This window comes from Lepisma saccharinum, chromosome 2 (genome assembly GCF_977018435.1).
Source record: "Lepisma saccharinum chromosome 2, izLepSacc3.1, whole genome shotgun sequence".
Classification (NCBI taxonomy): Eukaryota; Metazoa; Arthropoda; class Insecta; order Zygentoma; family Lepismatidae; genus Lepisma; species Lepisma saccharinum.
Window position 1 is genome coordinate 56,053,592 of NC_139230.1, and position 6,755 is coordinate 56,060,346.

A 6,755-nucleotide genomic window follows, 5' to 3' on the forward strand; every position below is an offset into this window, starting at 1 on the left:
ATATGTTCCAAGTAGAGACTGCGCCTCCCCCATGGTGCAGTGGTAGCGTCATCGCCTTGTAATCAAGGAGTCCCGGGTTCGATACCCAGTGGAGGTGCAAGTGGTTCGGATCCCACTTTAAACTGAGGGACAAGGTCCTCCAGCCTCCTCTCGCCACTCACACATATCACCCTCTCTCCTGGCATACTTGGCGTCGATTGCTAATCTAGCTATAATCTTACCAGGAGCAGTGTGTCCCAAAGGAAAGGATGAACGGAGGATGCAGGTGATGGTGGAGATGTAATTAACCTTGGTGCCTATCTTGAAAAACCAAGGTGCGTTTACTGTTTGGATGTTTTCGCTATGTATAGTATTTGTGTCAGAACAAAGATAAGAAAGAATGAAAGAATAAATACTATGAATAAATTCAAACAACATATATAAATAATATAGAAAATAATAATGAAAGTGATATGTCAGAAATGATTGACTTATTCTGTCATGGTCCTTAGACCTATTCCTATGATGTTTGCTCTAGTAAAAGTATTTAAGACATCACATTCACAATTTAGAATCCCTTGTCCTTGCTTAGCAACATATAATAGAATCTCATATGATATAAAATAGAATAAATAATATGATGATTATATAAGAAATATAATACAGTATACCAAGCACAGAACATTGATACATAATTAAGATTAATACTGTGGATCCTTAGATCCTTTAGCCTCCCAAAGTGAGGGGAGTTACTAGACCGGATGATGGCTTCTTCTTCAGTCTCCTTTCCTCGACTTGGATATAGTCTTCCGCATCTAGAGGTTCCTGGATGTCATCCAATGGATAAATGTAAAGTTCATGACAGATCCGTGGATGAAGTTTCACTAGTCCATGGTCCATTACCAGGCTTCTTGGAGTGATCACACTCAGTATCCACTTATCACACTTTACTTTTAAATCTACACTTAGGGATACTCATACAGTCTTCCACGAATACACTACCCATTGAGGTCCACTAAGTACAATTGCGGACCGTCTTTTAGTCCATGACGGTTCCTTGGTTGTTATGTCTGCCAACACCAGCCAGAATTACGTTGTTGAGTCTTCTGATATGGTCCCTCGTAGTGATTTTACATAGAATTTCCATTGTTTAATGCTCTAGGGCCCATTTCATAAAATTTCACTTCACTGGATTCTTCAGACACTTCCAATTCTTGATATTTGGATTTCCTTTCCAAGTTACTGATTCTGCTACTCTTCCTTTCTTGATAGAGTGAGTTGAATTTTGTCTTCATTACCCTTCACTCTCAATTCTGGGATGTAGCTCTCCTCTTCTAAGGTTGAGATTTTCTCTGCCAGCCTATTGATTCTTGGAAACCTTTCAGGTTTCCAGATGTCAGCTGCCAAGGTCTCTTATAGAAGTCCCTGCTTTAGACTCTAAATTTCATTACTAGAATGCTTAGTGCAGTTAACAATTGCATGCTTCGGACTGTAGGTCCAGTCCCGATTAGCCTTACTGTGCATAAAGTGGACTTAAAACAACAACTCAAACCAAACCAAACCAAGTAGAGACTGCCGCTGAAAGGAACTCCTCCTGCCACCTCCTCACCTCTAACCTGATAGGGGATTGATTTCCTTCAAATCCGGGAACTTTTCTAACGTTGGAAGCGGCTCCGGCGCCCACCCAGCGTCGAATGACATGGGTACCTGGGGGAAACCCTGGGGGGTAAAGGCGGTCAGGGGCATGATGCTGATCACATCACCCCCACTCACGGCCGGATCAAGAAAGTGTGGGGCGTTACCCCCACACCCCCTATACGCCTTCATGGCATAGTGCTAAGCACAGGGGAGCACTTTACCTTTTTTTTTTTTACCAATTCCCTTTCAGTTAGTCCAAGGAGATTGGGGTGGGCAGGATTTCTGCAGTATTTGATTTAATTCGATTTGATTTTGTTTATTTTACTCCACTTTTCTGCCACTTTTGGCTAATTGCAAAGATGAGGATGAATGATTATATGATAAAATTGATGAAGGACATTCACAAAGAACGCCCAGCCCAGGCTGAGATTCAAATCCAGGACCACTTGCAACAACTCTATCACAGAGGCTGGCAATATCTGCAGTAATTGTAATATTGAAACTGCAAATTTTACACATTACATTTATGTATACAATACAATCATATGTCTTCAAGGATAATTGCTTATGAAATGGGAAAGTACATATTTTGTGTCCAGACAAATTACTTAAAAACAGTTAATTTTTTCCAGTAAGGAATATAATTATAATAACATAAAAACAGACAAAAACTTCTCTTTTACATTTTAACAGTGTTAGCTTTCAAGTATGAGAGCTAAGCAAAACATTTTGATAAACATAACAATCTGAAATATGTATATGTGTGATGTTGGGGAAGAGTGTGTATAATGGAATTATGTTCTCATGAAAAACTGTACAAAGGAGAAAATTATGCAAAACCTCTTATCAGTTTTCTCACTGTGCTAATTTGTATTTTTGCACTTTCAAATCACTTTTCTGGTTTTCAAAATGTAATCACGACATTAAAAATGGATAATGAACTCATAGACATGATGAGGGACAGTAATAAAGAAACATTCATACTGTACTCAGAATTTGAACCCTCAAATCTTTTCTTTTCACATGTTTATTGTTTCCAAAAAGTGCTTTCTTACCCTTCCTTGATATACATGTTCCAGAGGAACACAGTTGGTATATGGTGAGAATCATGCTCACATGTGAATTTTATTATTTTTTGTCATTTTTCGAATATCTTTTTTATATTCATCATATTAAAAATAGTTCGTAAATATGTATTGCCAAATGTATATCACTTCTAAGTTAAAATTGAGCTAATTTATTATATAATAGCAAAGTGATATTCTTGTATGGCAATATTAGTGATTACCTATAATTATAAGAGACAATTATCAAGAAAAAAAAATAAGAATGTTTATAATTTTATTTGGAATTTACTTTCCATATTAACCTATTTGCAAACATTAGTAATAAATTCAACAATTTATTGCTTGTTGACAAGAGAGATATACATTCTACTTTGCAGTTTCATCCTGCCCAATATATTGAGGGAAAGGAATAAGTAAATATAAGTTCATCTTCATAAGGAGATTGATCCGTGTTGCTATCATTATCACTTTTCAATGACTTGTCAGCAGATATTATCTTGTGGGCCCTGAGAATCAAACACTCTACCCTGGTCTTCTCTTTGCTCATCATTTGATTCAGCAAGCCATGCTCAGAACTGCTGTTCTTCATTCATGAAGAATACATGATTTCAAAGTTCATTTAGTCAGAATAGTAATAGTAAAATGTAAATGGTGTAAAATAAAATAATTACCTAAGAATCAAAACAGAAAACAGTGACACAACACAAAATCAGTGAGCACGGCAATAAAATATGTTTGCAGAAAATGGTTACGTGGTTAGTATACGTGTGAGAGTGGTGTTCACAACATACAGATTGTCATCAGAATGACATGTCTGCGCAGTCTGAGAACAATGCCACAACCTATAACTGGTATCACCTAGCCACAAACATTCCAAATGACAGATACACAAGACCAGAAAGTGATATCATTATCTGGGTCTGAAAAACATACAATTATTACCCAGGGTGTGTTGCACTCACAAGTATACCATTGTGCATATCTTCTTGAGCACATAGATGCAACCAGGAAGTTATTAAGGGGTGTCAGACTGCTGAAAAGTATTTTGAGTGCTATTATGACTTACCGTTTTTAAGAAAATTAAGTCCAAAGGGGGTTTTTACTCCTACAAAAACTCCTCTTTGGTGCACCTATGATGCATATGTGAATACATGCAAGTATAACAAATATGTGAAGAAATTCAAAGGTTACTTAAGTGCAACCTGACAAGATTTTCAGTCAACTAAAGTATGTCTAAAGCTAACATCTCTTTACTATCTATTCAATTGTGATGGTGGGAACTAATCTTTTGTACTATCTACTATCATGTTAGATGCAAATTATGCTTAGTTTTTGAAGTGAAACTTCATAGAGGATTCAGGTATCTGCAGACACAGATACAGATAAAAAAAATTCAGGTTTCATGCCACCAAATTATCATTTGCATTGAAATAGCTAGCTTCTTTCATCTGTATGGAAACAATCCTACAATCTATGCATTTGTGTGGTGAGGAAGGGGAGGGGGTGCATGATGCTTTAAAGGTTTACCTGTAATCAATTGCTACCCCAAGTGCCAACATCACCACATATCACTGGTGGTAACATTGTCGTCTTGTAAATCCTTATGCTTAAAACAAAACAAATGAACGATGTAACACATAAAATCTAAATAATGGGTTATGCACATACATGTGCAGAGTAAAGGGTCCTGGGTTCAATACCTGGTGGAGGCACATTGGTTTGGATTCAACATTAAACTGTAGGTTCAGTCCTGATTAGCTTTTCTGTGCATAAAGTGGACTTAAATAAACAAAAAAAATCTGAAGATTAGGGACTCATAAGTGTTGATTGAATTCTTAGGGTAGTTTTATATTTACTTCTTCCCTTTCAAAATTTTATGAAGTGCTTGCCATTCAAATAAATGATGATGCTATCTTGCAGACTGAATGATATGTACTAAATAAATAAATGATTGTGGAGACTATTTTTGCTTTTAGCTGTTTGAACTACATACTGCTCACCCTTATTTGTTACAAACTATAGCAATTTGATTCTTACATCATCATTGATCTTCTATCTTTACAGGAAAGTTGGAGATTGCAAAGGCAAGAATTAGAGATTTTCAAGCAGCATCAATGTAACTGTATTTTTTTTTTGACAAAATAACTGTGTGCTAGTTGGTTTCATGTTATTAACATATTATGTTCATCATATGAAAAAAATATATGTACATAAAGTATCGACTTGTCACATTACTATTATAATTTCATGGTGTATACATACAATATCGATTCACATTATGCTTAGAACTAATAATGTAAATAGGCTCAAAAGTAAGTGTTCTGTACAAAAAAGTTTCCAAAGTTAATTGGAAAGCACTAATGATTGTATCAAATGGATACATTATCATCAGTAAGAACAGCTTTACCATTAATGCATTAAGATGCTTAGCGAAAAGATGAATCATAGAAACTACCTCGTTGCAATATGTTCTTGTTTCAGGTGCAATAAAATTCAATATCAACACATTCTGCATACTACCTACACTTCTTTGTTTTCTTTCCTCTTTTTACCAACTTACACACTTGGAGTGAGAGTAAACCTATTCATTTTCTTTCTGGGAAAGACTGAATATTTAATTGGTTGACATCTGTCACAGAATATGTAACTTGCTTTCTCAAGTAGTAAATGAATGTTTTGTTGAGAGAAATAAAAATGTTATTGTTTACTTATTATGCAAAGACAGTATACAGGGTGTTTCCATGACCTTGAATCAAACTGGCAGGGTGGATGGAGACTGACTCAAGTACCAATTTGAGATAAGGAACCCCGATCTGGAAATGTGTCATTAAAAAGTTAAAAGCCAAAACAAGAGTTGGGGCTGCCTATGACAGTAGAACAAGACAACTAAAAGATGTGGCTTGTACATTTAATGCAGACATTACTAGTATATCGTAGCACTCAACACTGGTACAGAGTTTCTTGCAACACTGTCATGCCTGCATCGATGCTGAGGGCAATCATTTTGAACACCTACTGTAACATTTTTGTTGTAGAGTGTTACGATAGACTGTAGTAATGTCTGTATTAAATCTACAAGCTGCAGTTGTCTTATTTCACTGTCATAGGCAGCCCCAACTAGTGAATCATTTCCAGATCGGGGTTCCTTATCTCACATTGGTACTTGGGTCAGTCTCCATCCACCCTGCCAGTTTGATTCAAGGTCATGGAAACACTTTGTATAAAATAATTTAGATTATGGCTATGATTTCGATCCAGCAGGTGGCATCGATGAAACCATAGTGCTGACCTTGAAATTCATATATACTGCTTTTCCGGATTCTCTGGAGTAGCGACGCGCAGAGGTGAAAGCTTGTGGGCGGGGCCAGACTAGGTGGGGAAGGGTGCGGGATGAAAGCAACGAAGTGCTGCGCTGTATAACGGCCGTAAAGCAAAACACTTTCTGCTGCCAATTTCTTCTTTTATTCTTAACAATGGCCAGTGTATTGTTTTACACAAATAACAAATAATATTGCACGTTTATTTGTCTTTTAATGCTACGAAGAGCAGAAAAGAAATAAACAAATTTAAACATACATTTTCAAAAAACACGCAAATAACCACAAACTATGAAACATCATGTATCAAAATGTATTTTAAACAAGTCTGAAAAACATGTCTCAAACACTTTGTTTTAAACATTTGTAAAAAAAACAAAGCCATGTGTTTTAAACTTTTCAAACAAGTTGTTCTCGAACACATTCAACACTATGAGGCACTCTCCTGAATGCAGAGTTCCCCTAGACTTGCGAGCTGACATGTTTACTACGGAACTACTGGACCGCGAATGAGCCCCCCCCCCCTCCGCGCGTTCATTGGACGAGGCGAACACCCTTCAACATGCGCACAGAACGCGTTCGCGTTTTCTTACTCCAGAGAATCCGGGAAAGGAATATAGCTGTGAGATGGCACCAATGGGTCCTGCATTTGACCATGGCACTTGTCCCACAGTACATTAACCAACCCAACAAGTGATGGAGAGTGACCTCCATGGACAGAGATTGGCCAATTGGTTCTCATGGAAGGAGAGAA

General features: G+C 37.0%; 1 protein-coding gene across 1 annotated transcript in view; it reads left to right on the forward strand.

Moving 5' to 3' along the window:
- Positions 1-5,360, forward strand: part of LOC145982157 (uncharacterized) — a 33,715-nt gene extending 28,355 nt beyond the window's left edge. Inside the window, exon 6 of the mRNA XM_083115725.1 lies at positions 4,749-5,360. The gene's annotated coding sequence lies outside the window, so the exon portion shown is untranslated. The remainder of the gene's footprint in view (positions 1-4,748) is intronic.
- Positions 5,361-6,755: the final 1,395 nt, after the last annotated feature.